Below are 18891 nucleotides of genomic sequence, written 5' to 3'. Positions count from 1 at the left end.
ATGGCAACAAGATCCGGCAAGGGAGTGCAGGGGAAGTGAGGTGATATAGGGAAGTGCACAGGTGAACACACTAATTGGAACCACTGCGCCAATCAGCGGCGCAGTGGCCCTTTAAATCGCAGAGACCCGGCGCGCGCGCGCCCTAGGGAGCGGGGCCGCGCGCGCCGGGACAGAACAGACGGGGAGCGAGTCAGGTACGGGAGCCGGGGTGCGCATCGCGAGCGGGCGCTACCCGCATCGCGAATCGCATCCCGGCTGGCAGCGGAATCGCAGCGCCCCGGGTCAGAGGATGTGACCGGAGCGCTGCAGCGGGGAGAGTGAAGCGAGCGCTCCGGGGAGGAGCGGGGACCCGGAGCGCTCGGCGTAACAGTACCCCCCCCCTTGGGTCTCCCCCTCTTCTTAGAGCCTGAGAACCTGAGGAGCAGACTTTTGTCTAGGATGTTGTCCTCAGGTTCCCAGGATCTCTCTTCAGGACCACAACCCTCCCAGTCCACCAAAAAAAAAGTTTTCCCTCTGACCTTCTTGGAAGCCAAGATTTCTCTGACAGAGAAGACGTCCGAGGAGCCGGAAACAGGAGTGGGAGGAACAGATTTGGGAGAAAAACGGTTGAGGATGAGTGGTTTGAGAAGAGAGACGTGAAAGGCATTAGGGATACGAAGAGAAGGAGGAAGAAGAAGTTTATAAGAGACAGGATTAATTTGACACAAAATTTTGAAAGGACCAAGATAGCGTGGTCCCAACTTGTAGCTAGGGACACGGAAGCGGACATATTTAGCGGAGAGCCATACCTTGTCTCCAGGGGAAAAAACGGGAGGAGCTCTTCTTTTCTTATCCGCGAACTTCTTCATGCGTGATGAAGCCTGTAAGAGAGAATTTTGGGTCTCTCTCCATATGATGGAAAGGTCACGAGAAATTTCATCCACAGCGGGCAGACCAGAGGGCAAGGGAGTAGGGAGGGGGGGAAGAGGGTGACGGCCGTACACCACGAAAAATGGGGATTTGGAGGAAGACTCAGAGACCCTGAAGTTATACGAGAATTCGGCCCATGGGAGGAGATCTGCCCAGTCATCCTGGCGGGAGGAAACAAAATGTCGCAAATAATCACCCAAGATCTGGTTAATTCTTTCTACTTGTCCATTGGACTGGGGATGATATGCAGAAGAAAAATTTAATTTAATCTTGAGTTGTTTACAGAGAGCCCTCCAGAATTTAGACACGAATTGGACGCCTCTATCCGAGACAATCTGCGTAGGCAACCCGTGAAGACGAAAAATGTGTACAAAAAATTGTTTAGCCAACTGAGGCGCAGAAGGAAGACCAGGAAGAGGGATGAAATGTGCCATTTTGGAGAATCGATCAACGACCACCCAAATAACAGTGTTGCCACGGGAAGGGGGTAAATCAGTAATAAAATCCATACCAATCAGAGACCAAGGCTGTTCGGGGACAGGCAGAGGATGAAGAAAACCAGCGGGCTTCTGGCGAGGAGTCTTATCCCGGGCACAGATAGTGCAGGCTCGCACAAAGTCCACAACATCCGTCTCCAGAGTCGGCCACCAATAGAAGCGGGAGATGAGTTGCACAGATTTCTTGATACCCGCATGACCTGCGAGATGGGAGGAGTGACCCCATTTGAGGATTCCGAGGCGTTGGCGAGGAGAAACAAAGGTCTTTCCTGGAGGAGTCTGCCTGATGGAGGCAGGAGAAGTGGAGATCAGGCAGTCAGGTGGAATGATGTGTTGCGGAGAGAGTTCAACTTCTGAGGCATCCGAGGAACGAGAGAGAGCATCGGCCCTAATGTTCTTATCGGCAGGACGAAAGTGAATCTCAAAATTAAATCGGGCAAAGAACAGAGACCACCGGGCCTGGCGAGGATTCAGCCGTTGGGCAGACTGGAGGTAGGAGAGGTTCTTGTGGTCGGTGTAGATAATAACAGGAGAACTTGATCCCTCCAGCAGATGCCTCCATTCCTCAAGTGCTAATTTAATGGCTAGAAGCTCTCGATCCCCGATGGAGTAGTTCCTCTCCGCTGGAGAGAAGGTCCTAGAGAAAAAACCACAAGTGACAGCATGCCCGGAAGAATTTTTTTGTAGAAGAACAGCTCCAGCTCCCACTGAGGAGGCATCAACCTCCAATAGGAAGGGTTTGGAAGGGTCAGGTCTGGAGAGGACGGGAGCCGAAGAAAAGGCAGACTTGAGTCGTTTAAAGGCGTCTTCTGCTTGAGGAGGCCAGGACTTGGGATCAGCATTTTTTTTTTGGTTAAAGCCACGATAGGAGCCACAATGGTAGAAAAATGTGGAATAAATTGCCTGTAATAATTGGCGAACCCCAAAAAGCGTTGGATAGCACGGAGTCCGGAGGGGCGTGGCCAATCTAAGACGGCAGAAAGTTTGTCTGGATCCATCTGTAGTCCCTGGCCAGAGACCAAATATCCTAGAAAAGGAAGAGATTGGCATTCAAACAGACATTTCTCAATTTTGGCATAGAGTTGGTTGTCACGAAGTCTCTGAAGAACCATACGGACATGCTGGCGGTGTTCTTCTAGATTGGCAGAAAAAATTAGGATATCGTCCAGATATACAACAACACAGGAGTATAACAGATCACGAAAAATTTCATTGACAAAGTCTTGGAAGACGGCAGGGGCGTTGCACAGGCCAAAGGGCATGACCAGATACTCAAAGTGTCCATCTCTGGTGTTAAATGCCGTTTTCCACTCGTCCCCCTCTCTGATGCGGATGAGGTTATAGGCGCCTCTTAAGTCCAATTTAGTAAAGATGTGGGCACCTTGGAGGCGATCAAAGAGTTCAGAGATGAGGGGTAAGGGGTAGCGATTCTTAACCGTGATTTTATTAAGACCGCGGTAGTCAATGCAAGGACGTAGGGAGCCATCTTTTTTAGACACAAAGAAAAATCCGGCTCCGGCAGGAGAGGAGGATTTACGGATAAAGCCCTTTTTAAGATTCTCCTGGACGTATTCGGACATGGCAAGAGTCTCTGGGGTAGAGAGAGGATAAATTCTGCCCCGGGGTGGAGTAGTGCCCGGGAGGAGGTCGATAGGGCAATCATAAGGCCTGTGAGGAGGTAGAGTCTCCGCTTGTTTTTTGCAGAAAACATCCGCGAAGTCCATATAGGCCTTAGGGAGACCGGTTACTGGAGGAACCACAGAGTTACGGCAAGGGTTACTGGGAACCGGTTTTAGACAGTTCTTGGAACAAGAGGACCCCCAACTCTTGATCTCCCCAGTGGACCAATCCAGGGTTGGGGAATGAAGTTGAAGCCAGGGAAGTCCAAGGAGAATTTCCGAGGTGCAATTGGGGAGGACCAAAAGTTCAATCCTCTCATGATGAGATCCGATGCTCATAAGAAGGGGCTCCGTGCGGAAACGTATGGTACAGTCCAATCTTTCATTATTTACACAATTGATGTAGAGGGGTCTGGCGAGACTGGTCACGGGGATGTTGAACCTGTTGACGAGAGAGGCCAAAATAAAATTTCCTGCAGATCCAGAGTCCAAGAAGGCCACTGTAGAGAAGGAGAAGGCAGAGGCAGACATCCGCACAGGCACAGTAAGACGTGGAGAAGCAGAGTAGACATCAAGGACTGTCTCACCTTTGTGCGGAGTCAGCGTACGTCTTTCCAGGCGGGGAGGACGGATAGGACAATCCCTCAGGAAGTGTTCGGTACTAGCACAGTACAGGCAGAGGTTCTCCATACGGCGTCGTGTCCTCTCTTGAGGTGTCAGGCGAGACCGGTCGACCTGCATAGCCTCCACGGCGGGAGGCACAGGAGCAGATTGCAGGGGACCAGAGGAGAGAGGAGCCGAGGAGAAGAAACGCCTCGTGCGAACAGAGTCCATATCTTGGCGGAGTTCCTGACGCCTTTCGGAAAAACGCATGTCAATGCGAGTGGCTAGGTGAATAAGTTCATGTAGATTAGCAGGAATTTCTCGTGCGGCCAGAACATCTTTAATGTTGCTGGATAGGCCTTTTTTGAAGGTCGCGCAGAGGGCCTCATTATTCCAGGACAATTCTGAAGCAAGAGTACGGAATTGTACGGCATACTCGCCAACGGAAGAATTACCCTGGACCAGGTTCAACAGGGCAGTCTCAGCAGAAGAGGCTCGGGCAGGTTCCTCAAAGACACTTCGGATTTCCGAGAAGAAGGAGTGTACAGAGGCAGTGACGGGGTCATTGCGGTCCCAGAGCGGTGTGGCCCATGACAGGGCTTTTCCGGACAGAAGGCTGACTACGAAAGCCACCTTAGACCTTTCAGTGGGAAACAGGTCCGACATCATCTCCAGATGCAGGGAACATTGGGAAAGAAAGCCACGGCAAAACTTAGAGTCCCCATCAAATTTATCCGGCAAGGATAAGCGTATCCCAGGAGCGGCCACTCGCTGCGGAGGAGGTGCAGGAGCTGGCGGAGGAGATGACTGCTGAAGCTGTGGTAGTAACTGTTGTAGCATAACGGTCAGTTGAGACAGCTGTTGGCCTTGTTGCGCTATCTGTTGTGACTGCTGGGCGACCACCGTGGTGAGGTCAGCGACAACTGGCAGAGGAACTTCAGCGGGATCCATGGCCGGATCTACTGTCACGATGCCGGCTGGCAGGTAGTGGATCCTCTGTGCCAGAGAGGGATTGGCGTGGACCGTGCTAGTGGACCGGTTCTAAGCCACTACTGGTTTTCACCAGAGCCCGCCGCAAAGCGGGATGGTCTTGCTGCGGCGGTAGTGACCAGGTCGTATCCACTAGCAACGGCTCACCTCTCTGGCTGCTGAAGATAGGCGCGGTACAAGGGAGTAGGCAGAAGCAAGGTCGGACGTAGCAGAAGGTCGGGGCAGGCAGCAAGGATCGTAGTCAGGGGCAACGGCAGAAGGTCTGGAACACAGGCTAGGAACACACAAGGAACGCTTTCACTGGCACAATGGCAACAAGATCCGGCAAGGGAGTGCAGGGGAAGTGAGGTGATATAGGGAAGTGCACAGGTGAACACACTAATTGGAACCACTGCGCCAATCAGCGGCGCAGTGGCCCTTTAAATCGCAGAGACCCGGCGCGCGCGCGCCCTAGGGAGCGGGGCCGCGCGCGCCGGGACAGAACAGACGGGGAGCGAGTCAGGTACGGGAGCCGGGGTGCGCATCGCGAGCGGGCGCTACCCGCATCGCGAATCGCATCCCGGCTGGCAGCGGAATCGCAGCGCCCCGGGTCAGAGGATGTGACCGGAGCGCTGCAGCGGGGAGAGTGAAGCGAGCGCTCCGGGGAGGAGCGGGGACCCGGAGCGCTCGGCGTAACATGCATCAGATGTATCGGACATGGAGTCAGAAGTTTCTGACTCCAACTGTCAAAAGGTAACCCGGGAGGTTTTATTTCCCTGTTCTCCTTTGTTTGGTCTATTAAAAGACTTTCTTTTGAGGAAAGATTTAGTGGGTATAACCGTATCCCAGGATCCCCAAGCATAAACGTTATCAGATTTAAAATCATGTAAGTCCCGTTGAAATTTAAGTCTCTTAGAGTCCTTGATAATTTGTTCCAACTTGACAAAGTTTTCCTTCAATCTAGCGTCAAATTCAGGCCATTTCAGATATCATACAACAATTCTCTAAATACAGCTCAGACTTACATACTTTTATTTTGGAAATCTTGGCATTTATTTTATCTCATAATTATTTTTCTTTTCCAAATGAGTTTTTCATACAAAAAACAGGAGCTTCAATGGGCGCAAAATCATCTCCATCTGTTGCAAATTTATTTGTATTTTGGTTTGGATTGCAATAAGTTTTTGGTGACAATAATCCATTTTTTGATAGCATAGTCTGGTTTGGACGCTATGTAGATGACGTTATTGTCATCTGGCGTTCTTCTGAATCAGAAGCTAAACAATTTGTGGATTATTTGAATAATAACTGTCACAATCTCTTTTTCACATATTCTTGGCATCCTACAGACACCCCTTTTTTAGATATTCAACTTACTATCAATAATAATAGCATCTACACTTCTACTTATAGAAAACAAACTGCTGGTAACACAATACTACGGGCAGAATCTTGTCATCCCAAACATACAGTTCTAGCAGTACCGGTTGGTGAATTTACCAGAGCTAAAAGAAATTGTTCTACCACACAAGCGTTCCCAGCCAAAAGTTATAACATTTGCATCAGATTAAGTAATCGTGGCTATCCTACCTGGGCACTAGACAGAGCTATAAAAAGAGTGGAATCTACGTCACGTTCGGACTTGCTTAACCACAAAGTGGGAGTGAGGAAGTCTGACCGTGATTTTCCACCTAAAATCTCTTTTGTTACCACTTACAGTGTAGAATATCCGAAGATTAAACAAATCATATCTAAACATCTACCTGTTTTACAACAAGATCATTCTCTTGGCAAATTCCTTCAGTATGGTTGTAATTTTTCTACCCGGCGAGCACCGAGTTTGGGGAACTTGTTATCCCCTAGTGTTCTGCCTTTACGTTAAAGTCCCAATTCACATGATAGGTGGTTGTCTATGTGCGTTCTTTTCAAGTGCGGCTTGGCCCGCTGTGTCACATGCAAATATGCTGTTAAATCCAATGAAGTCACTGGCTAAGATGGCAAAAAGTTTTAAATTAAACAGTTTATCAATTGCCAGACCACATTCGGAGTTTACCACATATGGTGTGACACGTGTAAATTATCATACATAGGCAGCACTATCAGATCTATTAAAAAAAAAGAGTTCAAGAACATTTGAGAGGGGCTAAGTCCACAATGAATATGAACATATCTGCAGTATCCAAACATTTTAAAGAGATCCATTCCGGTGACGTGAGCAATTTCCGTTTTCAGGGCATAGAAACTGTCAGTGTACCTGATAGAGGAGGGGATCGGGAAAAAATCCTTCGTTCAAGAGAAGTATATTAGATTAATTGCATACATCCTTCCCGCAAGGGTTAAATCTCAAAACCGATCTTATCCTCCACTATTAACATCTACTGACTGTGTTCAGTTTTGTTTTTGGGTACCTATTCACACCTCTGCTCATCTCATTAATTTATGTCTTCCTGCATTTTTTCTTGTGTTCAGTTTTTTCTTTGTTTAGATTCACTATATTTTGCAACTTAATCTATTGTAAGTGGATCATGGGATATGGGTCCCTTCAGGAGGTTTCTTGGGGGTTAACTGGTGTATATTTTGGTTGGAGGTTTGGAAGTTTTACTCCTCCTACATCATCAGCAGTCCCTATTACCTACACCTGTCTGGATCCCATATATTTCATCCCATACCACCAGTTCATTGCATTTGATAAAGGTCGCAAGACCAGAAACGTCGTCATGCATGTTTCAGCGGTCCTGTTTTTATGGACTGCCGTTTGAGTGCTTTTACTGATGTCTGATCGTGAAATAAAGTGAAGTTCTTTTACCGCTGGCTACTTGCTGTTTTCTACATTGCATTGGAGATTTGCCGTGCGGACGGGTCGTGGGAGCTGATTCTCTTGCTTGCTACTAATTTACAAATCTGTTTAACTTTCTGGCACCAGTTGATTTTAAAAAAAAGTTTTCCACGGGAGTACCCCTTTAACATTATATTTTGATAGTTAGGACTAGAGATGAGCGAGCTTACAGTAAATTCGGTTCGTCACGAACTTCTCGGCTCGGCAGTTGATGACTTTTCCTGCATAAATTAGTTCAGCTTTCCGGTGCTCCGGTGGGCTGGAAAAGGTGAATACAGTCCTAGGAGACTCTTTCCTAGGACTGTATCCACCTTTTCCAGCCCACCGGAGCACCTGAAGGCTGAACTAATTTACGCAAGAAAAGTCATCAACTGCCGAGCCGAGAAGTTCGTGACGAATCGAATTTACTGTAAGTTCGCTCATCTCTAGTTAGGACATTTACACAGGCGCCAATAACAAATATGTTTATCTATAATTTTTTATGCTACTTTTAGTAAAATGGAAAAAGGAGTGATTTACATTTCTATTGGACGAGGGGCTTTTTCACATTTGTTTTAAACTTTTATTCACATTTATTTTATACTTTTATGTCTCCATGAGGCACTATTTATAACAATCATCAGATTTCAGATATTGATCAGTGCTATGCATATGTGTGTCCCAATAATAAATCCTGCAAGTCTGAAACAAGTGGGTCACAAAAACTGCACATGTAAAAAAAAAAAAAAAAAAAAAAAAATACATAGCACCTGATGCACCCCAAATATTTTAATGGGGTTTGTAAAAATCCCTTCATAGTACATGGTATTTTTCCAGACAGAATAGATCAATCCTGCTCTCTTTTGTCCTGAATTTTTGACAGAATCTGCAAAGGGGACAGAAGCTGTAATGCAGATGTGAACCCAGCCTAAGCCATCACGTGTGTACCTGAGTAACAACAGTATTTCTGATCACAATGGGGGAGAGTTATCAAAACCTGTGCAGAGGAAGAGTGGTGCAGTTGCCCATAGCAACCAATCAGATTGCTTCTTTCATTTTCCACAGGCCTCTAAAGAGGCCTGTGGAAAATGAAAGAAGCAATCTGATTGGTTGCTATGGGCAACTGCACCACTCTTCCTCTGCACAGGTTTTGATAAATCTCCCCCAATGTCACCTGTATTGTGCATTTTTCAATAGTTTCCATTTCTAGTTGTCAGCTCTTCCTGAGTTTAGCTCCATAAGGGCGAGCAATGCCTGCTCTGATGTTCTCCCACACCCACGCAGTGCTGTGCCTACACAACCAGCAGAGGTTTCCGAGTAATGAGTCAGTGAGAAATGGAACCCTGTCTACAGGACTTTCTTATTCCACAGAATTATAATATTTGGGAGGTAAAATAATATTTAACAGTGCATTCACATCACGCTTTTCTGTTTAGCATGTTAGGAAAGCCCCTGACATACATGCAAACCTTTCCAAAAGGGGTCCTATATCAAAAATGGCTTCCATCTTGCTATTTGACACAAATATATATTGCAAAAAAAAAAAAAAAAAAAAAAAAGGAGAAAGGAAGAGTGTAGGGGATTATTCTACTGTCTGGGCACTCTACAGCATCTGTCACAAGAATTTAATTAAAGGGGCACTCCGTTGCTAGGCATCTTGAGGGATATTCATCAAGCTATTTAGAACCTTTTTTTTTTGTCTAACATTGTCGCACAAAAAGTCTCAGTCACTTCCGTTGCGACTTTTGTAAGACTATTGCTTTTGATAATATCTGAAGGTGAACGACCATTTGCAGTGCTTTAGACTAGTTTTATGCACTGGGCACTGATTCATTATGTGCAACTTTTCTCCGAAAGTCGCAAAAAAAAAAAAAAATAATCGCAGCAGCCTTCTTTTAGACACAAAACCACACTCATTTACTTCAGCCCTGAAAAGCAGTCTAAACGGGTACCATAAACTTAGGAGCCAGTAAATTCATCAAATGGCATGCGACTTTTGATGAATTTGGCGTAGGAAGGTAACATTAAAAGCAACCTTCCTGCTCTAAAATAGTGCACGTACTAGACAACAATTGATGAATTCCCCTCATTATCCCATATCCAAAAGAAAAGGGGCTAAGGAGGGGAATTCATCAAGCTGTTTAAAAACTTTTTTTTTATCGAAAATTGTCGCACAAAAAGTCTCAGTCAGTTCCCATGCGACTTTTGTGAGACTTTTGCTTTTGATCATATTTGAAAGTAAACCACCATTTGTAGTGTTTTAGACTACTTTTCTGCAGTGGGCACTGATTCATTGGCCCTGATTTACTATGAGTGACAGGTTATTTTCAGAGAGTTTTTTTTTTTTTCCCAAACTATTTTTCTCACACATATTTGTCAATGTTTTGCACATGTCGGGTAAATTCTGTCGCATGGAGAAAAAAAAGTGTTGCACAGGAAAAATAAAGCATAAAGCAAATAAATAAAGCAAAGTAACTTTGCACCATGACGTAACTTTACATTCATGGTCGTTAATGTGTTAACAAACAAAAAGTAAAAAAAATAAAATGAAGCCAAGATAAAAAATAAAAAAAACAATAAAAAAATAAAAAATAATACATTTTAAAAACCCACACTTTTTAACAGATTCCCCACACCTCAAGGCAGTCGGGTTTTTAAGTTCAGCAATTCACTATTTTTCTGGTGGGTTTTTAAATACAACTGTCGGGTTTTCAGGAAAAGGTCGGGAACATGCACCTAATTATGCAAACCCCGCCCCTTTAGTCGGGTTAAAAAACTACTCCAAGTAATTGGAAAACCGTCGGGTTTTTACCAGTAAAATGTGCCGCACAAAGTGCTGCAAAGGACGTGCGACAAAAATTGTGTCGCATAACTCGATAAAAGGGGTCGGGATCATATTAGTAAATCAGGGCCATTATCTGCGACTTTTCTTTGAAAGTCTCGAAAAAGTCGCAGCGCCGTGATTTACACACAAACTCACAGCATGTCACTTCAGCCCTGGAAAGAAGTCTAAACGAGTAGCATGGGCATCAGTAACGTTGGGGACAGGTGGAACACATCCCTCAGATGAACTGACGTGGTGTTGGTCCTCTGATGCCCCCCCCCCCCCGCCCCCAATTGTGCCAGCAGGATAATTTATGATAAATAGCGGCAGCAGGAGGATGATGATGCCGAGCAGGCAAGTGAGGCAGCCTGTTTCCATTGCCTGACGCTTGGCCAATGCCGCATGCTGAGGGAACAGGTGGGAAAAATAGGTGGACTCTGAGGTAATGTTCCCGTGAGCCAAATTCATCAAATGGTTTACGACTTTTGGTGAATTTGGTGCAGGAAGGTGTATTCTTAGGCGACTTTTCTCATCTATAATAGCACATATACTAGTAAAATATTGATGAATGACCCTCAAGATGTCTGATTGGAGGGGTCCAACCGCTGGGACCTCCGCCATCTCCATTCAGACATTTTGTTCAGAACGCTGTATTCGTGAGGTCACTTCACATCCCCTTCATTCATGTCTGTGAGAGGGGGGGGGGGGTGACAGCATGGACATGAATGGAGGGGCGTGGCGTGATATCACGACAATAGCCACCCAAACCTATCATTCTGAACATAATGTTCAGAACGCCGGGTGTCTGCATGGAGATCAGATATCAGACATGTTATTCACTATCCTTTGGGTAGGTGATAAGTTGTCTAGCAATGGAGTACCCCTTTAATTTAACTTTAAAATTACTTCTCACAATGAGATTTGCACAGCAGCACCAAACAGTGCACGTTATTTTAATATGTACGGGAGATTGCTATGGTAAACTTTATAGTCTAAAGCCCAGTACACATTATTGAAGCATTTTAATTTTTTCACTGAGACTGGATACAAAGGTGAGAAGTTTTTTTACATTACACATCTCCCTTCAGATTTCACTTCTACTTTTAGCTCAAACGTGCATTAGGTCGAATTTCCACTTGGCAGTTTTTTAGAATACTACTGGTTTTTGAACCAAAGCCAGAAGTGGATCCAATAGGAAGAAGTATAAATCCTTCCTTAATATTTTTTATTACAGTAGCAGGTTTTTGGGACCGCCCCCTAGTGTCTCTGGGGTCCCTCACCGTAGCTATCTCACTACGCCTGACAGGTGGATTCTGAGCCTCCGCTATCTGGGAGCTGGGGTACATGTCTGCGGCAGTGCCTCCACCCAGTGAAGCATCCGGGGTAGGGATGTGGGGTCCCACTGGGAACATATTTGGTACAATGAGACTAACACAGCCTAATGTGAACTAACTTTATATAGTAAGTAGCAAATAAACAACATACATAGGATAATACAATAGTGTAACACAGAAAGGAATGCAATGTGGATTTTCCTCACCCACCCACTAGCACACCTGCGGCCCACCCCCTTATCTTCGCCCTATTGCCCATTGGTGCACATAGTAGTGTTGGGGCCCTTATAAGTCCTGCTCCGCAGCATCACTGAAGCAGCCTGCTCTGTGTAACATCCACACTGGACCTCAGAGTCTTTACTTTGAGTAAGGAGACAGAAGCCCTGTAGTGGAACAGGGAAGAGGCTTTAGGCTTACCCTCACACCATTAACTTGGTCAGTCCAGCAGCAGTCTCCTCTCACTGTATTCACAGACGTCTGGACTCAGTGCCTGTCTCTACCAGCAGTGTGGTCCTGTGGTAAGCAAGTTCTCTCATCTAGGTGCTGTCTCTGTGATGCAGTCTATCACAGCTTTTTCTCTGGCTAAGCTCGTGGTCGTCTGAGCAAATCCTCAGGGCACAGGACCTGTGTGATGTCACAATCATGTGGCAGAAGTCTCCACCAATCAGCATTATCTCATGAAATGACTGCTAATCATGTGATCACAGCTCCAGTCTTTATTAACAGCATACTAGTTCATTTGTGGTCTCCATCCGCCATCTACTGGACATTTCAGATAAAGCAGCTAACTCCACAGGGGTTACATTACCTTTGAATCCGTTTCTGGCTTTGGCTCCAAAACTGCGATGACAAGTAAAAACACAGCCTTAAACAATTCCAAAAAAATGACAAAAAGTGAGCTGGGTCTACAGCCTCATGCTCACAGCACTAAAGTCTGACAGACCTTTAAAGACTTTGGGGAGATTTATCAAATCCTTGGTAGAGGAAAAATGCTGCAGTTGCCTATAGCAATCCATCTTTAAATTTTCAGAGGCCTTTTTAAAAAGAAAATCAATCTGATTGGTTGCTATAGGCAACTGCACCACTCTTCCTCCACCTAGGATTTGATAACTATCCCCCTTTGTGTGCTTCAGCATGATGCTCCTTTGGGTGTTGTATGTCAGACATTTTCTTTCCTTGGAGCCATAGCTTCCATTGGAGAGAACAATGTAATATGGCAGCATGGCATACTCTTTTTTTTTGTTAGGCTAGGTGCAGACACACTTTTTTAGGCCTGTAGATCCTTCACACTCATATGTTGCCTAAGGCAGCATCCCAGCTGCTCCCATAAATGCTTGATTTGCGATAAATCTGGTGACTGGACAGCCAAATACAAGTTGGATGCCATACCATGAGAGGCAACACATGTGGCTTCAGGATGTCCTAAAGATATCGCCAAGTTGTTAGAGTCCATTGTATCGCTACTATCAGTGATTGATTGTTGTATGCAATGGCTCCCCAAATTCATCACTAAGGGTACGTTCACACTGCGTAATTACACCTTGTGAAAATTACCATCAGTGTGAATGAGTCTTCCGCGAGACCCGTTCACACTGAGGAATTTCAGCGCAAAGAATGAACATATTCATTCTTTGCGCGGAAGTCAGCGAGCACTGCATAGCCGTCAATGGTGATGGTGCAGTGCCGCATGGTCCCACCGCCGAAGTGTTTTCGGCAGTGGTGGCCAGATGCAATCTCTACTCGTGGAGATTCCACAGTGTGAACGCACCCTTAAGAGGAAATGGTTCCAGTTCGTAACAGTCCATGTCCATGGCAAGACACATAATGGCTGTTGTGACACAAAATTCCCTCCACTAAGAGCCTAGTAATGGTCCGGGCAGAGACAAGGGTGTGTAATGAAGGGACCATTTGTGTCTAGATGGTGGACAAGGAAACTGATAGCTGCACATACTTATCTTCAGATCAAATGATCCTCTCTTCCGGCGGTCTGTCTGGGCCTTCCGAAGCCAGTTTGCGGTGTGTGCATGCTCTCACATAACCACTGCTCCCAACACTTCCTAACAGCCATCTCAAAGACCATCCTGCTTCTCACAGTCAAATGATGTGTTCCCTATCAACGTATGTCAACTGGGCCAACTGTCTTTGAGTGCATTGTGGAGGCATGTCTAGCAGTCACCGATCTATCTAACCAAGAGGTACACTACCCAGAAGTAGCCTCCTCCAGTGGCAAGACCAAGTGTCTAATTAGACCACACCTGTTATCATTCACATATCTGCCAAGACATAATGGCATCCAAAGTTTTGCAGCAATCCAAAATTTTATTTGTTAATTATTGTATTTTGGGAAGTAAACGTAAGTATGTTTGGATATACCCTCGTAGCTTTTGGTGAGGGACAAACATTTCTAAAAAAAAACATCTGGGAAAAAAAAACCAACACAAACAAAAAAACTGTCTGAATGCAATTAAATGTCAGAAAACCTTTTTTTGGACTGAAACAAAAACTGATTGATGTGCCCATATCAACCATTCACAGCGCAGGTAACACTTCTTAAATTGCTCTGGTGAAATTAAAGCTGAGCTGTGATTGGTTGCTATATTTTGTTTTACTTAGACGAACACAAACACTTTTGTTTTTAATATGCTTTATTACATCTCCTAAATTACAGTATAATAAACCATTCAGTGTTAAAATACTATAAACTTGTTTTTTTATATAGTCATATAAATATGTTAAGGCATATACAAAAGAAATATAGCAATAACAAACAACATTATTGGCATTACATTAAAAATACACTTTATTTATTTTTTTATAAAACCATAATTGCGAGAAAAAAAAAAAAAAGACCAGTGTGGATAAGGGGATGGTTTTTAAAGATGTGGTCTTTTGTAGAGGATTCACTATATCTTCATACGTACATTGTACTAGTTAAAGGGGTACTCCTGTGGGAAAAAAAATTCACATCAGCTGGTGCCAGAAAGTTAAACAGTTACTTCTATTTAAAAATCTTAATCCTTCGAGTACTTAGCTGCTGTATGCTCCAGAGGAAGTTGTGTAGTTCTTTTCTGTCTGACCACACTGCTCTCTGCTGCCACCTCTGTCCATTTTAGGAACTGTCCAGAGCAGTTCCTGACATGGACAGAGGTGTCAGCAGAGAGCACTGTGGTCAGACAGAAAAGAACTACACAAATTCCTGTAGAGCATACAGCAGCTGATAAGTACTGGAAGGGTTAAGATTTTTTATACAGAAGTAATTTACAAATCCGTTTAACTTTCTGGCACCAGTTGATTTGATTTTTTTTTTAAATAAAATAAAAAAAAGTTTTCCACCGGAGTACCCCTTTAATGCTTCCCTGTATGTCCTATATCTGCAGACTATGATGTATGCTTAGGACCACTGAATGAGGAATCAGAAAATAAATTAGGACGGTATTGTATTAAATTGCTTCCTAGAAGTGGGCCGCTATGCTGGAATCAATACTGCTGGAATTGGCTGCACACAGCAATGGCTTATTGCTATGGGGAACTGGCTGCGCATCATTCATTTTAATTGTCTCCTTATAGAAAGCAGCATGGGGTTAATGAACTTCCTGATTTCTATAACAACGCGAATGGCTCCGAAAAGAATAACAAAAATGCAGCAATGAAAAAAATGTAACAAGTCAATTAAACATCAAAACTGAATAAATGAACAGGGGGTGAAAGGTTCCTTTAATACCTCTACTGAAGGAGAAGACATTTATGGGAATGTGCCTGATCTGCATTAATAATTGCAAGGTACTTTTGCAGAATATTTATGCGTCATGTGAAAGGGGTACTCCGCCTCTAGACATCTTATCCCCTATTCAAAGGATAGGGGATAAGATGTCTGATCACGGGAGTCCTGCAGCTGGGGCCCCCCACGATCTCTGTGTAGAACCTGGAGTTCATTTAAAATGCTGGGGGTCATGATGTCATGGTCACGCCACTTGTGACATTACACCACACCCCTTCAAAGCAAGTCTATGAGAGGGTCGTGGGGTGAGGGTGGCATCATGAGAGGAATGGTCGTGACGTCATGATTCCCGCCGCGCGCTTCAATGTTCCAAACGCTGGGGCAGCGCAGTACCCCTTTAAGTCCTCGGGCACACAGCTGTATTACGGATGTGTGTTGCAGACTGGTTATAGGGCTCCTACAGAAGGGCATTGGAATGGGGTCTCACTATAAAATCTGAGCAGAGTTTTATTTGCCGGAGCTCAAATAAATCTTAAAAAAAAAAAAAAGAAGAGGAGAACTTGATCAGGTTTAATCCAGAGTCATGGCATGATGGGAGTTGTAGTTTTGGAAAAGCTGGAGAGCCAAGAGTTGTCAAACACTGATCTAGTGGAAAGAAGGTTTCCACATAGGAAGGGATTCTTTACTGTAAGAGCAGTGAGACTATAGAACCCTCTGTCCAAGGAAGTTGTCATAGTGAACACACTAAAAGAGTTCCAAAAGAAAATCGGCTACCATGTGTTTTTTTTCCCCCTTGGTCCGGATCAGCACCAGAGCATAATAAGCTGAACGGTATGGATGGATGTCTTTTTTTCAGCATTACAAACTATTCAAAAACTGTTAAAATCATGGGTAGGATATGCAAAGCAGCGTTCTGATGCCACCTTTTAGATGTAGCTTTAGTGTCTGACTTTGATAAGAAGCCTTTGAGCACGACTGGGGATGTAAGCCATGCCAGACAACTTTGCAGAAGGAGGTTACCCATATGTAGACAGCTGTTTCAAGCTTATTCTCTTTTGTTCGTACAGAGTGCGGTGCTGGCTGGCTGCAGAGAGGCCTATTGTTGCGGTATAAAAGGGGTGATGTTTCTCCTTGAGGAGAGCTTGGCATGTACCTGTATTATAGAGGGAGCATTGCCTTTAGGAGAAAACAGGGAAGCAAGGCAGCACACAAACTACCTGCAGCTCCAGCGTACTCTGTATGCTGCCGTACAGTCTCCTGCTTATGGCTCTACCCCATGCATAAAGCCTAATGGTCAGTTCAGTCATGTGGAGATTACATATATGTTTTTATATATATATATATATATATATGTATATATAAAAAAAACAAAAACAAAAGGGCAACAGCACTCAAAAAGTCCAAACGATATATAAGAGAAGGTGCAGGCAACCTGTAAAAGGATCAAGTCCAACGATCCATCCAAATATAAAAAAGGAAGATCAGGGCAGCACTCCAATAGTGTGAAAAAAAGATAAAATTTATTCCATCAAAACAATGTGCAAAACAGCAGCGACGTTTCGATCCTCTCCAGGATCAGCTTGAAAAAGATCCTGGAGAGGATCGAAACGTCGCTGCTGTTTGGCACATTGTTTTGATGGAATAAATTTTATCTTTTTTTCACACTATTGGAGTGCTGCCCTGATCTTCCTTTTTTATATATATATATACACAATGACCCCCCCCCCCCGACCTACGATGACCCCGACATACGATCATTTCAACACATGATGGCCTCTCAGAGGCCATCGCATGCTTAAGGCAGCATACGATGCTTTTGTATGTCGGGGCCATCGCATAAACGGCTATCCGGCAGCACAGACTGCTTCAGCTGCCACCGGATAGCCGTTTACGGTGCCCCGTGTGGTCCGCTGACGATCACTTACCTGTCCTCGGGGCTCCGGAGCGTTCTCTTCGGGATCCCCTCCATCGTCGGTGCTCTCCATCGCCATCACGTGGGACACGCGAGTATGATCTCCAATACCAGTGGTCTTCAACCTGCGGACCTCCAGATGTTGCAAAACTACAACTACCAGCATGCTGGGTGTTGTAGTTTTGCAACATCTGGAGGTCCGCAGGTTGTAGACCACTGTCCTATACTTTACATTGCACGGATCCCTCAACATACGATGGTTTCTACAAACGATGGTCCATTTGGAACGGATTCCCATCGTATGTTGAGGGACCACTGTATAGAAATATATATATAGTTGCAGATTATGTAACTGAGAACTGGTTTTCCCACAATTACAGTCAATGGGGGAGATTTATCAAAACCTGTCCAGAGGAAAAGTTGCTGAGTTGCCCATAGCAACCAATCAGATCGCTTCTTTCATTTTAACGAGGCCTCTGCAAAATGAAAGAAGCGATCTGATTGGTTGCTATGGGCAACTCAGCAACTTTTCCTCTCCACAGGTTTTGATAAATCTCCCCCATGCATGACCTTATTATACCAAGAGCGGCTTCTATTTAAAGTTATGACTGCAATGGTGACAAAATCACAACAAATATGTGCGCAAATACACATGCCGACCATCGCCATTGTGAATATTCCTGTATTCCTAGTATTTTAAGCACGATGGGGAGTCATATGTAAACCATAAACAACGACTCTGCCCAGAGCTTTGCCTACAAATAAACAGCCAACTAAGTTTTCTATTAGAGTTATTCACCCTCTGTGGCCTCCTCATACAGTCTTATTCTGCGGCTTTTTGTTTGCTTTAAATGGGCACTCTCATTAAAACTAATTTTTGCTATTGCACTCCTTATGGTAAATAAACAATCTTTCTAATGTACTTTGTTTAAAAAAAAATGAAGTTTTCTGTTTTATTTATGTTTAAAAAAGCTGCCACTAGGTGTCTCCCTACTTGTTCAGAGCACATTTTCCCCCATCTTTTGCAGACTTTGGACTCCTGCTGGCCTGGCAGAAGTCCAAAAAAAGGAAATGCTGAGAGGGGTGTGTGCAGCCTTATCCAATCATAGCTCATCTCACACTGAACTGCTCTGGGCTGTGTGTAGCAGAGTGAGGGAGGAAGTTCTCCCCTGTATGGCTTCAGATGATGTCACGCCTGCTTGGTAACACCCCTTCCCAGTCTGTAAATATGACTGAGAGTGAGCAGAAAATACAAGAAATATCAAGGTAGAAAAAAAAATATAGACTTTGGACTCCTGCTAGCCTGGCAGAAGTCCAAAAACAGGAAATGCTGAGACGGGTGTGTGCAGCCTTATCCAATTATAGCTCATCTCACACTGAACTGCTCTGGGCTGTGTGTAGCAGAGTCAGGGAGGAAGTTCTCCCCTGTATGGCTTCCGATGATGTCACGCCTCCTTGGTAACACCCCTTCCCAGTCTGTAAATATGACTGAGATTGAGCAGAAAATACAAGAAATATCAAGGTAGAAAAAAAATATATAATGAAAATAAAGGCAGGGGTTGGTTTATCATGATGGGGGTAGTGAACTGAGAGGATTATAAAATGGTAACAAACAAAAAACATAAAACACATTAAATAAAAAAATTTAAAAAGGTGAAATTTTTTCAGGCATTTTACCTGCCTTTTTGGAT

The sequence above is a fragment of the Hyla sarda genome, chromosome 2, assembly GCF_029499605.1.
Source record: "Hyla sarda isolate aHylSar1 chromosome 2, aHylSar1.hap1, whole genome shotgun sequence".
In the NCBI taxonomy this organism is placed as follows: domain Eukaryota; kingdom Metazoa; phylum Chordata; class Amphibia; order Anura; family Hylidae; genus Hyla; species Hyla sarda.
The sequence above is the reverse complement of the archived record's forward strand: the minus strand, read 5'-3'. Positions refer to the sequence as shown.